Consider the following 23892-nt stretch of genomic DNA (forward strand, 5'->3'; position numbering starts at 1 on the left):
AACCAAGTGTACGCGCCCGCGCGCCCGAGAGGGCAGCCTCGCTCGTCGACGACGGGCGAGTTTGTTTCACGGTTTACCGATCGATGCGCCGACACGCGGCCGCAACATCGCGCAATCGATAACCCGGGATTACCCACGGCGTTGCGGAGTATAATGTGGGAAACAGCGTCTTCGGACGGCCCGCTTTGCCGCCGCGAACATGCGCATCCTCCTGCGTCCTCCGCGCGCGGAGGACAATTACCCGCGCCCTCGACACGTCTCGTCGAACTCTCGAGTCCCGTCGTCCGAGTTGACTGCTCGGCCGAGTTGGCCCAGCCACGATTACAATGTCATGTATAATTGACTGGAACTACAAAGCGATCTCGATGTAACGCTCTCTCGCCATCATCCCCCAAGTCCGCTCGTATAATCCCTGTTTCATTACGCGCTCGCGCATCTCGTATCGCCTCGTAAGGTCCTTTGTTTCCACAGCGAACGGGATTTCGCGATGACTCGGCGATGACGAGTTGGCGAGATGGAGAGAGAGCGAGAGCGAGAGAGAGCAAGGGGTTCGGGCCGCTCTCTCTCTCTCTCTCTCTCTCTCTCTCTCTCTCTCTCTCTCTCTCTCTCTCTCTCAACCCCGAAGAGAGCCTCACCGATAGCTGATGGCGTGGCGCGAGCGCGAGCGCGCGGACTATTCGCCGGAGTACGGCTTGATGTTTCGACTGCTTAAGTCACTCGGCCCTCGACATATTTATTCATGCGCACGACGTGCGCATGCCCCGAGTACGCCGGTGTGCAAATGCGAGTTACAGTTACCTGGCGATTACCTCGCTCGTCCGCTCGCTCGTACTTCTCTCTCTTCCTCCTCCCGCCCGCGCCTCGACGCGGCATCGCTAACGCCGGGGGAGAGACTGTTGGAGCTCGTTTCCTCCGAATTCGCGCAGCCACCGTGAGCCGCGTCGCGAGCTGTTAGCGTTTTCTTAAGGTGCGTGTACATACACTGCGAACGAACATCGAACGCGAATGCGTTCGGACGATCGCATTTGTGTTCGCTCAGGTTGCTTCCAGTCCAGCGACGAACATTCGCATTCAATTCTTACATCTGATTAGTCTATATTTTTAGACCTCAAGGAACATGCCAATCGGATGGGAGGACTCACCAAACGCTCAGTAGTGAGCCTTTGGTCATTTATATGTGCTTCTGATATCGGACATTTGAATCAATCGGAATATTGATATTGGGGTTTTGACTATTGATTCGACGTCATATGCACCGAATGTTTCTGACTGGGAAGGAATCTTAATCTGAAATACAACGTAAATAGGATTCAGTAAAGCAACTTAATAAGATCCTTAGATATTTACGTTGCATTATGTGACTTTGTAGGACTTAATAGCATTACCTTGCTCAGGCTTGATGGTCAAATGAGATTAACCTGATCAGGATTATGGGATAAATTTCTAGTCGGGATGGAATGTGACTACTCGCGCCGTTTAGAATCGAAGTGCTGGAAAGGATGCGCGATGTTTCGGAGCGTGTATATGTGTGTGTATGTGTGTGTGTGTGTGTGTGTTGTGTGGCAATCCTTTCGTTCTAGCAGTCGCGAGACGTGAGAAAATTGGGGATAATTTTTTTTTTATAAATACATACGTACATTGACGTTCCTTGAGTAATTAATTCGACGATTGAAACGATAATGAAATTCGAAAGCAGCTCTATATTTATACATTTTTGATATCGAATTAATTCGAATACCGACATTGGATTTTTGATATTGATTCGACGTTGTATGAAACGTTTCTGACTTGGCAGAAGCCTTAATCTGAAATCAAACGTGAGAAGGATTCAATAAGATAATTTACTAGGTGCGCAACTAAGTTTCCGGGTTTCACACATGGATGGCGACACACATGTAGTCGACATACATGTCTGAAGTTGTGTTTTTTTTATAGCTTGGACATCTGTTAACAATAACCAGTCGTAATACCAACACATATCACGATGCAAAAATATTTTTTCTAACAACGAAGATGTCGAGTTTTGTGCCAAATAAACAGCATTTGCGGGAAGCTTTGCTTTTGTGCTTTAACTTGAAAAAAAGTGCAGCTGAAGCACGTCGTTTGTTTGAGGAGGCCTACAGCGAACATGCACCATCGAAAACTACCTGTGAAGATTGGTTTAAACGCTTCAGAAGTGGCGATTTCGACACTGAGGACAAGGAGCGCTCCGGAAGACCAAAAACAATTGAGAACACCGATCTGCAAGCGTTATTGGATGAAGATGATATGCAAACACAAGATCAACTTGCGGAGGCATTAAACATCACTCGCCAAGGTTTTACCAAACGTTTACATGCCATGGAAAAAATTCAAAAGGAAGGAAAATGGGTGCCGCATGAGTTGACTGAGAGACAGATGGAAAATCGAAGAGCCACTTCCGAAATTTTGTTTTTGCGGCATGAAAGAAAGAGTTTCCTGCATCGCATTGTTACTGGCGATGAGAAGTGGATATATTTCGAGAATCCCAAACGCAAAAAATCGTGGCTTTCACCTGGCGAAGCATCAACATCGACGGCACGGTCAAATCGCTTCGGAAAGAAGACAATGCTCTGCGTTTGGTGGGACCAGAAAGGAATCGTGTACTACGAGCTGCTGAAACCGAGCAAAACTGTCAATGGACATCGCTATCGACAACAACTGATCAATTTGAACCATGCATTGCTCGAAAAATGGCCAGAATGGGACACGAGACACGAACGATTGATATTGCAGCACGACAACGTTCCGTGCCATCGCACTTCCATCGTCCAGGACGCCATCAAAACGCTGAAATGGGATCTGCTACCGCACCCGCCGTATTCGCCATACCTGGCCCCTTCCGATTATCACTTGTTCCGGTCGATGGCGCATGGCTTGGCTGGACAACACTTGGCCAATTTCGAAGAAGTGCAAAATTGGTTGGATGAATGGTTTCGGTCCAAAGACGCGTCGTTTTATCGTCGTGGTACTCATGTATTGCCAGAGAGATGGCAAAAATGTGTAGCTAGCGAGGAACGATACTTTGAATAAACCATTGTTTGTATTTCTCTTGAAATTTTCCATTTTTCATTGATCAAAAAAACCCGGAAACTTAGTTGCGCACCTAGTAATATCCACGCTGCGTAACATGACTTTCTAGGATCCCATAATATCACCTTGCTCATACCATCAGATCATCAGACCAAATGAGGTGAATCTGATCAGAATCTCTGAATCAATCGGAATATTGACATTGGGTTTTCGATGCTGATTCGACGCCGTATGAACCAAACGTTTCTGATTGGAGAAGAGTCTTAATCTAAAATAAAACGTGAAAAGGATTCAATAAGGTAACTTAATAAGGACCTGACTATGAATTCTTAATAAGATTCCGATATCCGCTCTGCGTTACGTGACTTACAAGGATCCGATAATATTATCTTGCTCAGACTTGATGGCCAAATGAGGTGAATCTGATCAGAATCATGGGATAATTTTCTAGTTGGGATGGAACGTGACCACCACTCGGAATTGAAATGCCGAAAGGAATGCGCGATATTTCAGAATATGTGTGTATGTATGTGTGTGGCAATCCTTTTATTCAAGCGGTCGCGAGACATGAGAAAATTTAGGAGTAATTTTTGTTTTACAAACATATATATGCACATTGACGCTCCTTGAGTAATTAATTCGACATCGAAACGATAATGCAGTTATGGTCGAAAACAGATTTACATTTATATGCTTCTGATATCGGATATCTGAATCAATCGGAATATTGACATTGGGTTTTCGATGTTGATTCGACGTCGTATGAACGAGATGTTTCTGACTGGACAGGAGTCTTGATCTAAAATAAAACGTGAAAAGGATTCAATAAGGTAACTTGATAAGGACTTGACTATGAATTCCTAATAAGGTCCTGATATCCACGCTGCGTTATGTGACTTAGGTAAGATAATGTCAGATAAAGTTAGATAAGGACCTCATAATATCCCCCAGGGTCGAGGGCACCCATAAGGGGTTTCTCCTGGGTTAACAAAAAAAAAGGACCTCATAATATTACCTTATCCGGAGCTGATGACCAAATGAGGTCATTCTGATCGGGATAAATTTCCAGTCGGGATGCTGACGAAAATTCGGCTCGTACTTGCTGTGTGCATTTGCCGAATTCACGAATTCGTCGTTCACCGTTCATTCGCTCAGTGTAGACGCGTCTTTACCGCATCATCAGAAAGTGCCGCGCCACCTGATACGCGCGCGCTTTTACAACGCGGCCGGGAAAGTGCGCCTCGCGTAAACTTCACGATGCGACGCGACGGGGAAAAACTCGTCGTGTTCCGCGTCTGACGTCCACCTGGAGTCCACCTCGCTTTCGCGGAGGCATCCTTCGCGATGAGAGACTCCTCCGTCGGCGGCTCGTAAAACGCGGCGAAGCCTGATGGAGCCGCTTTATCGAACAGTCAGAATTCGTCCTGGGTGCCGCGCGGGGAATTTCATCAATCGGACGCGTCGGTTTTCTCTCCCCCCTCGCTTTGCCATTTTTTCTCTTATTGTATCCCCGGGCGCGTTCCATGTCCGCACGCGCGGGCGCACGTGCGGGCGGCCGGGCGGGCGTTTCGCTAGCGCGAATCGCGCTAAATCGAGGGCGATATCTTGCGCGGATGCGGATTCGGAACGGACAGTTTCGAAACGGATAAACAGATTTTCAACGGCACACCCGCCGGTCGTCGGTGCGGCGGCGCGCGCGCGCGCGTACCCAGCGAGCTGACAAATGTCACGGGCGCGAAACAAATGACGCGGATTCGATCGCGCAAGCCGTTCTGTTATCGCGCGCGAACAAATGGCGCTGCTCGGCACGACCGGAATTTCCACTTTGTCGATCCGGATGAACTTCGTCACGGCTCGGCCCGTTATCGCGCGGCCTGCCGCCGCATTTGCGCGCTTGCGAATCCACCGTGTACAGATATACCTCCGCGAGCGGGCGCGTCCGCCGCCGTCGATGGCGAGGACCAAAGCGCGTGATCCTCGACCCCTTCTCCGCCGCTCGAGAGGAATCTCCTCCCGAGAGGAATCCTCGCTCGCCCCCTTCACCCCCTCGGGGTCGCTCGCACATGTCCCGCTCTTATCCCCTAACAAGTGAGATTACTGCCGCGCTCGCGACCGTTCGCCGCTACTTAGGTGGACGTTCTCGCGGTAACGCGCGCGCGGATAAGGTCAGCGGAGGGGTAGAGAGGGGGGGGAGGGGATCGGACGGGGCTTATCTGCCAGCTTGGGAAACATTTGTCGATCGTCGGCATTAATCGGCGCTCTGTGGCGCGCGCGGCGCTTCCAGGCAGAAAAGTCCACTCCACACTTTGTTGACGACGACGCGGCCGCGCGCTTATCGCGCGACGTTATCGCGCTCGCGCGGATACTCGACGTTGATCAAGAAGTATCCGGGTGACAAAGACCAATGAGCGATATCGCGCGAGGACGGAGCTTTCAGCTGCAGGCCAAGTTGAGAGATACCTGTTAAAAGGGCTCGTCCTCCTCCTCCTCCTCCTCGCCCCCCTCTCACTCTCGTCCTCTCGACGGCTCCCCGCGCCGTCGCCGCCGCCGCTGCCGCCGATCCCCTTTCACCGAACGCTTCATCGCATACCTTCGCGAGATAATCCCGGAGGAAGGTGCTCGAAGGAACGATACAAAGTTTCCCGCTTGAGAACTTGCAGTTTTAATCTACAGCGAGCGCGCCTCATAGTATATTTGACGACACCCGCGTAATCTCGCCTCCTCGTGCTCGTTCCGTTCGCGTGCTTTCCCGTTTAATCTCCGGTGCGTAATTAACGCTGGCTGGCTGGCTGGCGAGAGAGCGAGGTTCCAACTTACGGCAGCCTTCATTGGAGGGACGCTTAGCTGCTTAGTCCGGCGTGTGTACGCCGGTGCGTGCTGACTTATTATCGGCTTGAACAAAGCCGGGGATCATCGTCGTCGTGAAATAAAATATTCCCGCTCTCCTCGTCTGGCCTCGGCTCGACGAGGGAGAGACGGTGAGAAGCCGGGGGAGGGGGTAATGATCTTTGTTGCGCGAGGAGATTTATAATGGCGGGAGAAAAAAGCAAGAGCGCGTCCGTTTCCGCGTGAAAACGTGAAGGGAAGGCGCGATAACTATAGCAGAGCGGAACGCCGAGACATTCGTCTTGCCGCGCGTCACGTCCTGATAACTCTGTTTTCTGTAAGAAGCTATCTCGCTAGCATCCGCATCCCTTCGATAGAGCCCTGCTAGAGAGCGAGGGAGGGAGGGAGGGAGACACGTCGCTCTCCAGCGTATAATGGAGTCTGGTTTTCCGCGCTAAGAATTATTTATTCACGTCGAGAATGCGATGAGTATCGTTCTAAAGGCAGCCCGGGGTCTCTCACCTACCGAGAGCGCGGTATGCTACTCGTCAGGATTCAACGACTGAAAGCTAGCCCCTGCGGCGATCACTGTCTCTCTCTCTCTCTCTCTCTCTGTCTCTCTGTCTGTCTCGTTCTCTCACACGGCCTCTTCCCCTTCGCTCGTTCGCTTTTACAAGATATCATTACGCAGATAAAACTGCATTGCTGAAAGGCTCCCGAGCTAATCGGCCGCTGTACGCCCGGATCCTACGCTCCTTCGTCGAAAACACACGTTTCCTCGAAATCTTCCAGGCGCACGTGGAATGTCGATGGTCTCATCAGCATGCCGGTAATCCAATAATCCGCGATAGGACGCGCTCCCGCTTGTGTGTGTGTGTGTGTGTGTGTGCGTGCGCGCGCGTGCTACAAATTTTTACATCAATCGCGCTCACTCCTCGATCACGTTGATGTCATGTTAATCGAGCCCACCGTTCATCGCGTGTCCGTCACATTCCGCGCGTCAATCGTGCGCGGTTTGGCAGAATTTTTCAGCCTCTCCCTCTCCTCTCTCTCTCTCTCCCTCTCTCTCTCTCTCTCTCTCTCTCTCTCTCTTTCTTTCTAGCTTGCCCGACGGAATCATATTTCTCCGCGCGCTTTTCAGCAATTAGATCGTCACATTGGCCGGCGCGCGCTGCGCACAGTTGGCCGAATGAACAGAAACGTGGCCACAAATAGAAAAAATTTTAATTTCATAATTTGTACTCATACACTATCAATCCATCTTCTGAAAGTATCTAAGTATGTTTATTTGAATGAAATTTCACTAAATATTGCGAAATAAATGAGATTTCCATTCTGTAAGTTAGAATTCTGCAAAAATCGCATATAAATACTATTGAAAAGAATTATATTATAATATATGTAACCAAAACGTTTTTTTTTTTTTTTTTTTTTAAGAAAAGCGGAAGAATTTTATTGAAAGTATGAATCGTTTCCTATCTTATAGGACGTTTCAATTGCTCATGACATCTAGTTCTTCCGTTTTTATAGAAAAACATTGAAGACAGATCTTGATGCACGACGATCTAAAATCTATTTTTAGTTGTATAAGAAAAGTACCGCTGAATACCGCTACGAAATTTATAAAGTATAAGCATCGAACGTATAAGAACCTTCATACGAAAGAGGAAAACGCGCTTCTCAGCGCTTTCGAAATTATAGCTCTTTTTATGTGCCTATATAATGTGGTGGCTGCTGTCTCTATTACTCTCGGCACTCGGCTATTACAGCTAACCTGATAAGCATAATTGAGGCTAGAATTAAATTTTGTTTCTCTCGACCGGCAAACCCTCCCCTCAAACAAACCATGCAATCCAATGTAATTAAATTTTTTTTTACATTGTTTAATCCTCTCTTTGACGTTACGCTTGATTAGCGATAAGAACATAAGAAAGCTTATAGAGTTATTTTTTCCTTCTCTTTCATATTTTTATATATTTTTTTGTTTTTATATATATATTTTATATATTTATCTAACTTTTAATCTTCGCCAATTCTTTCAGCAAAGCAATTTTCAGCATGTTCCTCAGATTCATCTGACGACGATACGGACATTGAATCATTCGGATTTTTCCTAGTTTGGCCACGTTTCTGTTCATTCGGCCCACTGTACGTCTGCGGGGATCCGGAAATAAATTTTGCATCCTGCTCGTCGCATCCGCCGCGAGATGCGAGAGACAACGACGCTGGATCCTGTTACGCGGCGGCGATATTGCGCGCGGTGGAGTCATCGGGGTGGTCTTCTCGTTAAGGCGAAGTGTGCCACTCGAAGACACCGGGAGCCGTATTGTAATCTCCCGACTTTATGCCATCGTTTCTCGAACTTGTAATCACGTTGCTCAGTAATTACGCCGTAACAAGCTACCCCCCCCCCATCCCGTCGGCTATTTATACACCTTCGGGAGTTTTGCCGGCGCATAAACGCTAAGTCAATTATCGATTATCCGGCCCCGCGGCCATTAATAATACGCCGCTTCCTCCTCGCGCTGCGATCACGACGGGAAATGGCATAGAAGTAGGGGGAAGGGAGGAGGGAGACAGAGATCCTCTATCATTGCTTGTCATCTCTCGGCGAATCTAAATCTACTCGAGTCGTTTATTAAATCACTCCGAGAGCCTCTATCGGACTTTTTCGTTTCGCCGGGCGAGTTGCCCGTCGCGATCGCGATCAGCCACTTCGTCACGTTCCGCGAATACGTAAATCTCGGCGACAATGCGCTTTGCAACGCCAGGATAATCATTCGTGGCGAGCAGGGGGGGATGAGCCGAGGTGAAACGGCGTGACGGTCATTAGGCGCTTTCGAGCGGTCGCTCTGGCATTCTCGGCTCTTTTCCGAGCGCGCGTACGCATCCGCGACGGACTTTCCGCCGCGGCCAAGAGACAAAGAAGCCGGAGCTGTTTTCAGGGGGGAACATAATGCTATCAGAAGCTGGCCATCCGCGGGGCAGGGAGACAAGCAAAATGCACGAGGCAGGCAGGCAGGCAAACAGCCGAGCAGGCGGCAAGCAGGCGAGGCAACTCTTGATGAACGCGCCTGTTTATATCTACCGGCTGAAACCGCCGAACGACCAGCCGCTCTCGACGACGCCGAATTCCGCCTGTTTCCAATAATTTTATTTTTGCTTTTAATACGCCGTCTACACACACACACACACACACACACACACACAATGTACGAGGCGAACGCCCGACGGCGCCTGACAGCGCGCACCCTGATACTAGATAAAGCCGGGAACGAACGAGCGAGCGGTCGCCCTCTTTCACTATATTTCTCTCTCTCTCTCTCTCTCTCTCTCTCTCTCTTTCTCCTTATTTTCCTTTCTCTCTCTATTCTCGTCCCTTCGGCGTCCGCCTTTCAACATACACCTCTCGGATGCGTAATCATGCAGATGGCATCTTTCGGCGCGCGCGGAAAGAGAGAGAGAGAGAGAGACGCTCCACTTCTGAGCCGCGAGAGACGCTCGATTCTCCTCTGTCGCGTTTTTCTATCTTTCTGTTTTTCTTGCCCTTGTCCTTTTGCTTTTTACGGAGCAATCGATGAGACGACGATAGTTGACGCAAATTATGTCCCACGACTTCGCCGGGGTGAACGTTCCGAACGGATATCGTTCGCTCGCTCGCTCTCTCTCTCTCTCTCTCTCTCTCTCTCTCTCTCTCTCTCTCTCTCTCTCTCTCTCTCTCTCTCTCTCTGTGTCGCTGCGCGTCGCCGGTCGATTTTACGAGCGCGCGATGGCGGTGATAATGTTGCCGATGACAAGCGCGATAGCGGCTGAATTATGATAGTCTAATGAACCTGGAGCTTTCACGCGTGTTTCAATTCCCACACGTCGTTCGTGTATTTTTGTCAATAGTACGTATCATTATTCTCCTTATCTCGACGAAGCTAAACACGTCCAGTCATTTTCACGAATGATACGCGTGCGCGATATCGCGTAATTCGCCTGTTCTTTGCGACTCGATGTCGTCCCTTTTACATAACGGGAATTTCGGATCCTTCATTGCGGCGATTGTAAGAATGATAGAACGACGTGAAAGCGACAAGGGCAACTACACATTAGAGGGCCAATGGGCTACGAATAAATAGCCGTCGGATCTTGCCGGGCTTTTCGGGCGATTTCTCGCATTTGGAGGCGCTCTCGCGTACGCGGGATTTCATTCTTCCGAAATATCGAGAGCGGCCGGCGCGGCGGGCGACCGGTAAACGGAATGGCGACAGTAAATAATGTCCATTCGTTCGTAGCGTCATCGATATATCATCGGGCGTCATGACGGGAAATTGAACTTTCGCGAATACTTATGCCCACCCCACGTTATTATTCATGTCGATAGCGCGGAAGCGTAAAAAAGGACACGCCGGCGCGTATATCCTAGGACCATCGATTATAAATAACGTCGCGGCGTTTCCTTGATTCATCTGCGAGCGGAGGAGGGGAAGGGCGTTTTGCGTGGAGGAATGGCGATGTTTGCCAGGGAAGGGAGGAAGATGCGAGAAAAGAGAGCTGGACCAAGAGACACCCTCGCATCTTCTTTAAGGGTCTCCGCTCGAGAGCGGACGCGCTCGGCGACACACTTTCACGACCTCGCGCGATGACGTCGCGGTATTTGCGGCGGTCTCGCTCTACAAGTCCCGCGGTTAAATGCTGAAATATTCAACGGCAGGCAAGAAAATTAACACCTTCACCCTCAGTGTCTCATGTACACCTGGCTTCATTCCGTTGGCGGTTATCGTCTTATTAAATATTTGTTGATAATAACAAATCGTGATCGTGATATTATACAGAGTGTTAAAAAAATATGCCGACGAACCTTGAGAGAATATAGAGAGTACGTAAATGAGCAGTACGTAAAGTGAGATAGGAAAACAATGATCGGAAACGCATTGTGTATGAGATATAAGGAAAATATCGTTATTAAAAAAAATATATCGTTATTTTAATTGCCCCTTTTTATGTGCGTAAGCACGGGGAATGCGCTCAATTTCAATTAAATACAGCAATATTAACACTTTTCAAATTTTGTAACATTAAACAATGGAAAGATGTATTCAATGTGTGTGTGTGTGTGTGTGTGTGTGTGTGTGTGTGTGTGTGTGTGTGTGTGTGTGTGTGTGTGTGTGTGTGTGTGTGTGTGTGCGTGTGCGTGTGCGTGTGCGTGTGCGTGTGCGTGTGCGTGTGCGTGTGCGTGTGCGTGTGCGTGTGCGTGTGCGTGTGTGTGTGTGTGTGTGTGTGTGTGTGTGTGTGTGTGTATATTTACATTTACATTTGCTGTATTCGAGTGATTTCTCGGCTTTTAAACTGCGGTATTTCAGATTGCCTCTTCGTGTCAAAATAAATTGCTTTACATGGGTTGAAATGACTGATATGCATGTGGCATTGTATAATAATAGCATTTTTCCAACACCTGACATCTCAAATATAATGCGTTTTCGATCATTAATTTTCTATTTTATATTGTTTATTATACATACATATCTTCCATTATCTCTCAAAATATATTGTTTATTTATATATCTTTCATTATCTCTCATAGTATATTTTTTCAACACCCTGTATATCATCGCTTATGAAGGTAGATTCACAAGTTTGTGTTTAAAGGGAATGCTCGTCTCTCAAAATACAGTCTAAGCAAGTTTTCAAAATATCGGTGAAACGAATAACAAGGAGACAATAACGAACATTATGGTCTCTGTTTTTGCAGGTGCATTTTGATCACAGACTTCTATATACAACTAGACTGATAACGTTCGTTGGTTTTCATGTATAAAAGCGTCCCTAATGTAAAACATAGAATCGTGCGTACATGCGCATTGCAAGGTCCCGAAAGGAATGTAACCGCATCGTACAGGCATTTTTATTCCAGAAAATGTCAATATTTATCCAATATTTAATATTTCTGTGAACATTGAATGTGACGTTGCAAGAGGAAATACCAAATATTGGATAAATGTTAACATCTTTTGGAGCAAAGATGCCTGTACGCTGCAGTTATATTCCTTTCGGGACCTTGCGCATGCGCATGCGCGAAATTTTAATACATATTTTTAGGGGACGTGTTAAAGAGACCAGTTATCGGTCTAATATATCATATAATATATAGTAGTCTGTGGCTTTGCCCACCGGCCGTCCACGCCGCTGGCTGGGGCTGCAGATACGAGTATCATCGCGCGTTTCGCATTTCGCCGAAAGTTACGGCCGGCAGGCGGCGCGAAGGAAAATCAGGGCAAGATGGACGGACGCCGAGGAGAGCATCATAAAGAAAAGAAAATTCCGGCCGCGCGCGATCGCGGCCGATAAATAATGCAAATCTCCTGCGGAACCCTCCTAAGCTCCCCGAACAGGCTGCTTTGTAACGCCATCAGGCTTGGTTGCGGGCCAACCGCGCGCGCGGCGTCGACGCGTCGCATCTGTGCCTCCGATCCACGAGAATTTATGCGCGGGTCGCGTTGTGTCTAAGGCGGCGGCGGGAGCCAACAACAACGGTGTCGGGCAACAGTCGCGTTTGCATGAACCAAGAGAGAGAGAGAGAAGCTCAGGCTCACCGCCACCACCCCTGGCGAGTGGCCGGGCGCGGGTGATTTCGCCGAGTTAATTACAGCTCGCGAAACTTGCCGCCGCAGTCTTATTACGTCGCGGCCCGCCGCTGTCGCCCTAAAATGATACAGATGATACCTGCCCATTCTCCTGCCGGTGGTCTCCGCGTTCTCGCCTCTTCCCCCTCTCCCCCCCTCCTTCATTCTCGCCGCGGTGTCGTATATGTATCCCGTTTGGTCGTGGAATTACACCCTAACGACGATTTGAACCTTGGAGCTCGCGCAAACGACGTAACGCGCGCGCTTTGCCGATTCCCTGGGACTGATAAGAGAAGACCCCCCCTCTCGGTCTGCGGCGTTAGGGTAATTCGTTCACTCGTGTATGACCTCGATCTTAATCCACTTGAGATAATTGACTTCTGTTTTTTTTTTTTTTTTTTTCATTTTTCGTTGGGTTCTATTTACATACAAAGTTGCGCGTATCGCGAGGAACGCGTAGGAGTAAGGTTCTAGATTAAGGACACGTTTCTTTATTTACTGCGAGTACTGTCGGTATATTACCAAGTATTCCGATATGGGTTGCAGCCATATACATCTGTATTACACTAGATTGCTAACTCCCGTGTTTCTAGAGATAATTTCGGATCCCGGAAATTATATATTACATAGAGTATGAGCAAACGTCTGCGCATGCGTAGCGTAAATGGTAAAGAAGACATGTAATATGGCCGATGTTCATTATATTTATGCGTATAAAAAGTCACATACGTATACATACTATATTACTTTTCTATTTTAACCAATCAGACATCAGTATTTCACCACTTACAGGACGCATGCGCATGAGTTCAGTACACAGCTTTCCGAACCATGTATTTTATCCTAGTTAGCAGTCTAGTAATAACATAATTGTCTATGGTCGCTGTACACTGCGAAAGCATTTCTATAAGTGTATGACGTCATCCATTTCGATGTCACTTCCTGCTGCGGCTACTGCAATCAGCGAGGTAGAGCAATCACAGTACAAGATGGCTGCTTACAGAGACCTAACCTTGATTGGTAATGAGACTAACAAAATATATACATGTAGCTGTAAGAATTTAATAATTAACTAAATTATTAACATAAATACACACATAGTTCAAAACATAACTTAGTAGGATACATTATAAATATGAATTAATGTCACCATAAACTTCAACAAGCATTCGATGGGCTTCAGCTGCACTTTTCTTCCAATTAAAGCAGAAAATTAAATCCCTGCAAATGCTGCTTGGTTAACACAAAATTCGACATTTTCAACACTGTAAAAAGCAAGATTTTTGTATGAAACTCAAAGCGATATAAACTGAATATTATTGGCAGATGTCTAACCTCTCTGAAACCGCCAAAATCGGCAGTCACTATGAATCATTCATAACAGCCGGAGCCATCTTTTGAAAACGGACTGAACTAATTTGTACACCCAATAATATATGTGTTTTTTACACACACACATTACACTCTCTCATTTCTCGTCCGCGGGAAATATGTTGCAAATTCATCCCTTGGAAGTAGAATAAACGATTGTACTGTCGACGAAGTTCGCAATTTCGCGAACTCGCTCGCGCCGAGTTCCTCCTTTTAAAAATTAAAACTATTACATTTTCTTCCCCCTCTAATTTTAGTTTCATGTCCTCGTTAACGTTGTAAGGAGGCGGGGGAAGGGGAGAGGAGGGGATTGCTCGTTGATATAACTTCGTAACGTTACGAGAGTGGTAACTACCACACGGCCGCGAATCCCCCAGTGCAATATTCTTCTCTCTCGTCGTTGCTCCCATCTGTTTTTCTTCATCTGTCCCCCGCAAGTCCCCGTTCCCGTCGTCGCGACTTACACTACTTGTTAGCTGCTCCTTTCAAACTCGCCGCCATAGAAAAAGGGAGTCGACGGCTGCGCCAACGACACAGGGTCCTAACTCGTTGTCGGAGCAAAAGTTTGCTCGGTCGGTCGAGAGGACGGGGGGGCGGGGAGGGGCGGAGGGGAGCTAAAGTGGCGTCCGTTTGTTTATTAGAGAGATGTCGTAATTGAAACGTTCTTCATTCTTCATTCCATTTGGAAGCGGTTGCGGCGTGAATGCCGCACCGAGAGATATTCAAGAGTTGCTCGATGAAGTTTCTTATAAATAATTGTCATCACCTGCGACATTTTGAGCGCTCATTACTCCCACGCTCTTCATAGACATTATCTCAAATTCTCCCGCAAAAAACAAACATGGAGACCGCTCCAATAACTCGATAAACCATCGTTGCTGCCATCAAATCGCCCGATTCCAAACGCCAATATGAAGCGGGAAATAAAACAAACGATGCTTCGACCAAATCCGCGCAATGCTTGAAAGGTGGCGCGTCGCAAACTCGCGATTCCCGAGCAGCTGCCCGAAAGGAGGAAGCAAGGGAAAAGAAGATGAAACCAGCGCGGCTGGATCTCACGCGCGACGAAATTCGCACGACCGATAATGCGAATACATCCTTAACTTACGAAATTAGTGGTATCAGCGATGGATACGCGGTCGGTGGGCGAGCGGGGGAGGGGGGGCAAGGGGAAGAGGCAGGGAGAGGCAGGGGAAAGGCGAAGAACCGCGCCGAAAAAAATTATATTAGATTACATTGCGGATGATTTCTCGGTCTCTTTTTGCACGGGCGTAATAACGGCCGTAGCCGCGGAATACGCCGATGGCCAATTTCTTTTGGATATCCGATATAATATAATGCTCGACTTCGGCGCCGAGTAATCTCGTTTTTATCGGCTCTCGCAAAATCCTCCAATTAGCTCGCATAACATTACCGTAATTACGGTTACCTACCTATCGACCGAGGCATCGTCGATAGGCTTAATACGTCTTTCCCCATATGTATATCCAATCCCGGTTTTCGGCAAAATTGCATTCCCCGAGCGCGGCGGCCGGCGTATGTGGAATTAGCAAATAGCTGGCGAAATTTGCGATAACGCAAATAACTTCATATGGAACGGATCGAGCAATGCGAAATCGCGGGGCGGAGAAGAAGGGGGAGGGGGGAGATCCGTGTTCGCCCGCGCGACGTAGCGTTTGCGTACCTCTTTTCTTCCGCGGGATACTCACGAGGAAAACCTTAGATTGAGAAAGAAGCGCAAGTGTTACCCCCTCCATGCTTCCCATGGTCGCTATGTTGGGCCCACAGCTGTTTGGTGATCTGTTCTTTTTAGCCGCACTGCTGAACTGGTGCGATAAGCTGGAGTGAGGAAAAATACAATAATCTCACTCCAACTTATTGCACCAGTTTAGTGCAGCTGAAAAGAACAGACCACATTTGTAAACAACCTGCATATCTGGATGCAATTAGAAGTCACTCGGAAACGTTCTTATTTTAATTCCAACATTATAATTAACATTAAATAAGAGATTCTTGGAGTTATATGGAATATCGCATCGAGTTAAAAAGTGCAGATCACTTTGGTACGTGACATTAACATTTCGTTAATGTAAAGTTATTATTATAACATTATTTTTTTCGTTTGTCTCATGGATATCGAAAATGTTTTTATAAGGAAATAACATTACAAATATATATTATTTTGTCACTTATAATATAGTCAGTTGAGGTTTGGTTTCACACACGATTCATTACAAGCCAATATGGCGGTCAGCCAATCAGCAAGCGAGATCTCACTTGTACTTCTTCCTTAGAGTGTGTTCCTTTATTTACTGCAAGTACTGATGCTATGATGTCATGAAAGTATACTGTTAGTAGCGTTCCGTTTTAATTTCGAGAACTGTCGAGGTGCTGCAAAGTTACAAATCGGAACATACCATATTACACTTCGTGAAGTTTATGTTTATGGTTTGTATGCTCGTGCATCTCTGTTTACGAATATGAATGAAATCTCAAATATCAATATGACTATAATTGCATCAGTTGCAACTATAATAAGACAAAACATAGATGAAGAATTAAGCAAAAGCGATTTAGACATAGAAATAGTAAAACAACTAATAGTTACACAATCTCGAGTACCACGAGTAAAATGCAAAAATTATGTGGAAAATTTTGTATCGGTATATTTATATCTGATGTGAAGTTTAAAATGCATTTTCGGTAAGTTATTAAGCACAAAATTAAAAACTTAATCGTACATTAAAAAAATTACAATTGTATATTTCTTATATTCTTATATAAAATATAAAAAAAAATGTTAGTGTTCATCAGTTTATTTTATGAAAAATGATGAAAATTGTGCTAATGGTCAAATAAGCTGACGATAAACATTTTCGAAGTTGCGCACAATCTGAATTTGCACGAAACTCAATTCTTTTACGAAAACTCGTAAAAACTTTTTCTAACATGTCGTCTTTAATAGTATTGACGATCTTTTTAATAGCTGCCACTAAATCTGACGCCATTTTTGGATTTCCGGCATAACAATTGTCTTTAATGTGATTTCGTCAGAAATGTACCTCGTCCATGTAAATTATCGAGATCTTCATCTTCAAACATTCCACTTATTGTCTTGCAAAATTCCATACGTTCCGTACACAAACATTTAACGCGCACAAATTCGTTTCTATTATAACAGCATAAAACTGCGAACCCTCAAGTGGATAACCATTAACTTTAAGACCCGCTCTAAAATCATGGAGGAGAGAACCAATCGTTTAGTTTCAGCAACTTTCCGTGGGACACCCTGTATATCTTCGGGAAATTAGAAAAAAGTAATATACACAGGGTGTCCCAGAACAGAAATTTTGACAGAATTCCTGGAGGAGTAGAACAGATTAAGGCGAGCAAAAAAGTCCCATACCGTTTCACGATATTCGTAATAATTGTCGAGTTATTAATCATACAAATTTGAGAAGAGAGCGCGCGTCGAGATGGATATTTGGAGAAGCATTGCAGCCACTTGAACAAGAGCGCGGCCCACTCGACCCAGCAACTGTTGCCGGCACACGGCAAGGGGAAGAACAATAGGTCGCTATTCGGCTGTGCGCTGGTCTTTCGTCGCTTTTACATCTCGCCGCACGCCGTCAGTAGTTGCTAGATCGATTGGGCCGCATTGTAACTCGAATGGCTGTAAATGTTCCTCCGATCATTCATCTCGGCGCGCGCTCACTCGTCGAATTTCTATAATTAATAACTCGATAATTATTACAAATGTTGCAAGACGGTATAGGATTTTTACAATTGCCTTAATTCGCGCCTACGATTTCTGTCAAAATTTTTCTGGGACACCCCGTATGTAATAATCTAACATATTCACCTGTACTTAAATCCATAACTTTGTCGTCTGTCTGCCGGCCACATCCGTGTAAACCAATATTTTGTCAAATTTACATATGCATATATTTATACGTACGTTACTGGAATCCCCACTTCTTTTCGTCGCGCATGCGCGTCCAGCTTACTCAATTTTCCATCACTGGATATCGCGAATATAAAGGCATTAATCTTAAGTAAATGCGTGATACTATCGCAACGATTGAGTCACTCTAATTCTAACACTAACGCGTTTTTCTTTGGCGACGCTTTCCCAGCGAGAGCGAGAGAAACAGATTTCCTCGACCGTGTAAAAGCTGGAAACACGTTTGTTAGTGCTCACCTCTGCCGGTCTTCAAAGACGAAGATAAAGAAAGTGATGACGCAAAGGTCCTTTGGGGAGAAGAAAAGTATTGGGCGATGCGCTAAGAGCCGGTGAGAGAGAAACAAAGCTGTGTGGAGAGGGTAGTAGAAGCGCGTAACGGGAAGCAATCGTGAGGTGCATCCGACTGGATGCATCGAAGTACGACGTGCGACAGGTTGAAACATGCATTTACAAGGACGTCGGTTTGGATTCTCTGCTCCAGTAACAAGCGATACCGCCGCGGTTAACGGGAAACGCGAGAAAGGGAAGGAATAACGTGCGTCACATTGTAGAATCCGCGGAGAGACTTCTGGCCGTATTATTTCCGAAACCGTGTGACTAGCCTGACAAATTATATCATTGGTTACCTTCGAAGAAGGCTACCATAGGTGAAATTTCACTATGCGAATTTTTTATTTTAGCAGTGTGATTTAGTTTTGAGGGCCAGTGCCAAGAAATGGTACTAACGTCAGTTTTGTCTAAGACATTCCGATCACAGCTATTGTTTCTTAATGCTTTAATATTAATCCATGATATTTAGTCATTTACTAATAATAGACGCAATAAAATTCGTGTTAACATCATTTTAAAAATGGAGCTTTTTAAAGAGCATTTTCGAAATACGTTGCTTTTTGAATTCTGATAGAAACTTATGGTGATGTTGCTCCATCAATTAAGACATGTGAATATTGGTTTAGACGATTCAAAAGTGCTGATTTCAATATTAGCGTAAAGATTGCTCGGGACAAACAAAAAAGCTTGCAAATCTGCATTTTCAAGCTTTTTTGTTTGTCTCGAGCAATCTTTAACGCTAATATTGAAATCAGCACTTTTGAATCGTCTAAACTAATATTCACATGTCTTAATTGATGGAGCAACATCACCATAAGTTTCTATCAGAATTCAAAAAGCAACGTATTTCGAAAATGCTCTTTAAAAAGCTCCATTTTTAAAATGATGTTAATACGATTTTTTATTGAAAATGCAGATTTGCAAGCATTATTGGACGAAGATCCAGCACAATCCACTTCAGAACTTGCCAGCGCATTAAATTGTTAAATTGATCGTACAACAGCTACAAAATGTTTACATGATATGGGAAAGATTCACAAAGAAGGAAAATGGGTTCCACATCAATTATCGGAAAATGCCATTGTGAACTGGTTGAACATTTGCATTCCATTTATCGCCAGACAAAAAATGAAGAATTTTTCGTATCGAATTATTACTGGAGATAAAAATTGGATCTATTTCGATAACCCCAAACGAAAAAAACTTGGGTTGATCCAGGCCAACCAGCAACATCCACTGTGAGACGCAATATTCACAGTACATTGCTGTGTCTATTTAGTGGGATCAAGAAGGTGTTGTATACTATTAAATCCGAATGAAACTGCCGCTGATCGTTATCGATAACAATTATACAAATTGAAGCGAGCATTGAAACAAAAACGATCACCCATTGCGAGTAAAGAACGCAAAGTGATCTTTCTTCACGACAATGATCGCTGTCTCATGTTGTATTGTGAGTGAAGCAAACTCTGTTAGAGCTGGAATGTCAAATCTTACTCCGCACTTCGCGTCTTCTCCATCCAATTATCACTTGTTGCGGTCGATACATGTTCTGGAGGATATACATTCATTATTTCTAACAGGTGCGAAAATTTATTGAAAATTGAATCAACTCCAAGAAAGAATCTTTTTATCGTCGCGGAATCTATCTTTTGCCAGAAAGATGAGAAAAAGTTGTAGAAAACGAAGGAAAATATTTTGATTGAGGAAGTGTTCGTTTATTATCTTGTTTAAGGAGGAAAACCCATCTGTAGGCCAGAAAATAGGCCATTTTCACAAATTTTTTTTCGGAAACTAAGCGAACGATTGATTTCAAACTTGGTAAAAATCATAATATATATTTAACTTATAAGAATGAATTTTTATAGTATTATATGAATAATAATGTAGCAGATACACAAAAAATAACGTGACATGTTTAGGTGTGCGCCGTTTCACGGCTCCCACGAGATCTCAAGATACGATGGACTGGAACAGAAACGCAAGTAAAATAATTAATCGAGCTTGCCGCTATTGTCTAAACTAGAGAAATAAAAAACGAACTACTTTTTCAATAATTTTAAGGTATTTAAAAATTATATTTGAAAAATCGACAGTTTTATGTTAAAAATAAGTATAAAAAATTAATATTTTTTAATGTCGCTAGTTCACACGATAGAGAGACATGTTTCGAATATGTAACTACATGCTGAAGTCGATCGGTTCATTAGTTTGTTTCGAATCGTGGAAGCCAGTTAAAGCAAAGTTATCTTGAAAAAAAAACACGTTTGAAGTTTCATGTACTATTCAATCATATTTCTGGTACTCACGTAAATTTCAGCCTAATCGGCAATTCCAGGTCTATATAATAAATTCTCCTCGATTTCATGAAACTCTTTTTTACATTCCTAGGTTTCGTAGGATTATTTCTACAGCAATTGTATGACAAAACTTTGAAAGACCCAGTGAGCGCTCTGATATTGATTTGAACGCCGCTTCGAATAATAGATTGAAACTTCCATAAATTTCTGAATTTTTTAATGCGGATTTTAGAATGTATTCTTAACAATATGTGTTTTAAGAAAATGTAATAAATGTAATAAATGTAATAAAAAAATCAATTTTTTTTACCCTACAGACAGGTTTTCCGCCTTAAGTGAATCAGTTTTTAAGAAAAAAATCTCAAAACTAAACCACACTCCTAATATTAAAAAGTCTGACCACACTGGGACAATACTGATTTTATAAGTATTTATTCGCACTACCAGTAGTGACAACATTATGATAAAACAGACCAATTCTCGCGTATACTTTGCTATAAACGTAACAAGAAAAGTCAGCTTGGGCTAATATTTGATGGTAGCTTTCAAGGATTAGCATCGTTAACACGCACGATGAGGGACAGACCGGTTTCTTGTTCATTCGTCACTTCCTTCTCGTACCTTCCACTCCGCAACAAAGTCCGTTATCGCGGAAAACGATCCGTGGACGAAGGGGCCAGGTCTCCGCGGCACTTGTGCATATTATGTGTTCAACACCGTGTATCTTTCTCACATCACTTTGCACCCTGCGCCGAAATAAAAGAAGGTGCGGAAAAGGGACGGAGAAAGAGAGAGAGAGAGAGAGAGAGAGAGAGAGAGAGAGAGAGAGAGAGAGAGATGGAGAAGAGGAAGAGACAAGTGAGAAAGGAGGAAACGAGGGTGAATGCGCACAACGAGGTGCGGACGGGCTTCGTCGCGGCCGAATGCACACCGCGTCGCACAATGCGCACCCACTATGGGCGGGTGTAAGTAATGTATGCTCACATTGTTTACCGTCGCCTTGGCGTGTCGCCACGGGGCATTGCACACACTGAACTCCGTGTGCACATATGCGACCCACGCACGCACGCCCTCGCCGTCGTTGTGTGGTCGTCATCGTCGTTCTCGCACCCACGTGGCTCGTCGCGTGACGTGACATGACGTGACGTGACGCGACGTGACGCGCGGCACGGGCGAAAAGGGCAGGCCGTTGCCGTCTCCGAAAACGCCCGCGCGAACCGAAACCGAAACCGGGCCGCGCTGAACCGTCCCGCAGGGCCGTCTTAATTCACCATTTTGTCATGCAAATCGCGCTAATGAAGGCGGACATGGGCGAGCGGCGGCGGCGGCGGCGGCGACGGAGCGCTCGCAAGGACCGACATTGCATTAAAGTCACGTCGCGGCCGGCGTGTCTCGCAAGCGTCTCGCGACGGGCAATTTGGTGGCTGTAAGGCGTGCTAGATTGCGCGATTGCGATTATTCAGCATTTATTTTATTTCGTGTAATAGTAAAAACGGGGTAATAATTTTTTTTTTATTATTATGTATCGTATGATGCGAACGTGAATAACGGGAGTTGGCATCCTGACGAGCGCGTAACTTCCTTCGCCTGTCTTTGTCGTGTAGCATCTTGAGAATCGTTCGACTCGTAAGGCTGTAAGATATCTTCGAGTACGTTCGCACGTACGTACGTCTGTTTGCAGAAGCGTCCGTTCCTATCTTGGCTTTCGCATACGTAATGCTCGAGCAGCGCGCGTTGCTCCTGTGACGTCCGTACTTCAGAGTATCGTCCTCGTTTCTGCGAAGGGAGCTGTGAATAGACAATCGCGGCCTTGAGTCTTATTCATAGGTGCATAGCCGGTCAGTTCTGTCTTCATTCTCATGGCTAGCCACAAGGGACTGACTTTTCACTCGTAAGGAGATTTTCACGAGCCGCTGCATGCGCGTGGAGAGTTTGCTAGGCAACGTGTCGGTAAAAGCATGCTTCGCAGGATCATCTTCGCGGTAGCTGTCCTTCCTCGTTTCGCCCAACACGGCAGGTTGAGTCGACTACGGCGATGAGCAAAAATTCTTTTTCTTGGGCGCGGGATCCCGACCTGCTTTTTCCCTCCGCTGGACGTCTCTTCTCTCGCACTGAATATTTTTATTTAATCAAATTCTCCTTGAATCGTTTCATCATTTTTTCCATGTCACCCATCTTCCATCTCGTTGATGACTGTTGATTGTGCTGAATAGATGGTATAAAATTTTCCTTTTTTTTTTCAATTGTTCGCAAAATCAAAACGTACTTTATATGATTGATATTCCTTGTTGGAAGAAGGTCTAGTCAGCGTTGCACTAATTGTATGAAAAATAATCAGATACAGTATTTCCATCATCGCTGAGCTCTTGTGTTACAGTCATTTGTTGCAAGACTGATCGCTTGAGTTTGCTCGCGTATTTGTTTTATGTGATTCATCGAAGTCGATTTTTACGTCAGCTGAAACCTGTCAAATTGGTGCCGTCGACGTTTAACCCGTGACACCTGTAGCAATGTCAATACCAGCAAAAATTAATTGAGACATATACTCGTTATAACGACCGTTTTAATCACCGTCCGTGACGCGCGACAATTGATTTCTACAAACAGTGCGTCGAGAAAGGGGATAAATAAGCTTACAACTATTTTTACGCTTAACGCGCTCGCCGTCCGATTACGCGTGCGATGAAATTTCACGCACTATTATTGCACTTTTTAAACGCACAACTAGTTATGAGCGCGAATGTGTATCTGTGTCGCACATTTTCACAGTAACAGTTTTTTATTTTAACACATTTGCAGAATTATTGGGGGGAGCTTTGGAAATTGGAGACGTCTCATCGGTAAAACAATTGCGTTGAAATAAAAACGCCATCGACGCATTTCTCCCTACAACATACACAGTGCTTTTTTGAATTACTTTCAATTTATGCGTATGCAAGCTCGCGTGTGGGGGATAATACTCGCATTCCGTCGGTTGTATCTTTATTATCCTCAGAGAAAAAAAGCAAAAGGATAAAAAGACAACCCGTCTCCCGCAGTCGGTAGGACTCGAACCTACGCTCCCAGAGGGAATCTGATTTCTAGTCAGACGCCTTAACCACTCGGCCACGACTGCTTGTTACTTGCTTTCACCTCTCGTGTGAATATCGATGTTGAATTTTCCTACTACTACCCACTTTGCAAAATTAACTCGTATGATTTATTTGTATCACGGATGTAAGAAGACGTGAAGAATCAAATATTGATTATTTGTCGCGTTATTAAAATATCAATTGATGCGACATGGGCGAGACATTAATTGTCGGGTCGAATCCTAACCTCGATGCTTGAGCATTTTACATCTCGAATTCTCGAGTAGTCGCGCGAGCGTGAACCATTCGTAGAACATTCTTGAAAAATCCAGTCGTTTATACTCGATTTAATTAGTCGTGTTCGCTCGGGC

At 45.1% G+C, this 23892-nt stretch overlaps 1 protein-coding gene and 1 non-coding gene across 2 annotated transcripts in view; one reads left to right on the plus strand and one right to left on the minus strand.

The window, feature by feature from the left end:
• The window catches only part of alpha-Man-Ia (alpha-Mannosidase class I a), a 923832-nt gene that overhangs the window by 166912 nt on the left and 733028 nt on the right, over nucleotides 1-23892 (plus strand). The window lies entirely within an intron of this gene.
• Nucleotides 23484-23565, minus strand: TRNAS-AGA (transfer RNA serine (anticodon AGA)). Its single transcript has one exon. It is a non-coding gene; the product is annotated as a tRNA-Ser (tRNA).

The sequence above is a fragment of the Harpegnathos saltator genome, unplaced genomic scaffold (assembly GCF_003227715.2).
Source record: "Harpegnathos saltator strain DR-91 unplaced genomic scaffold, Hsal_v8.6 scaffold60, whole genome shotgun sequence".
NCBI lineage: Eukaryota > Metazoa > Arthropoda > Insecta > Hymenoptera > Formicidae > Harpegnathos > Harpegnathos saltator.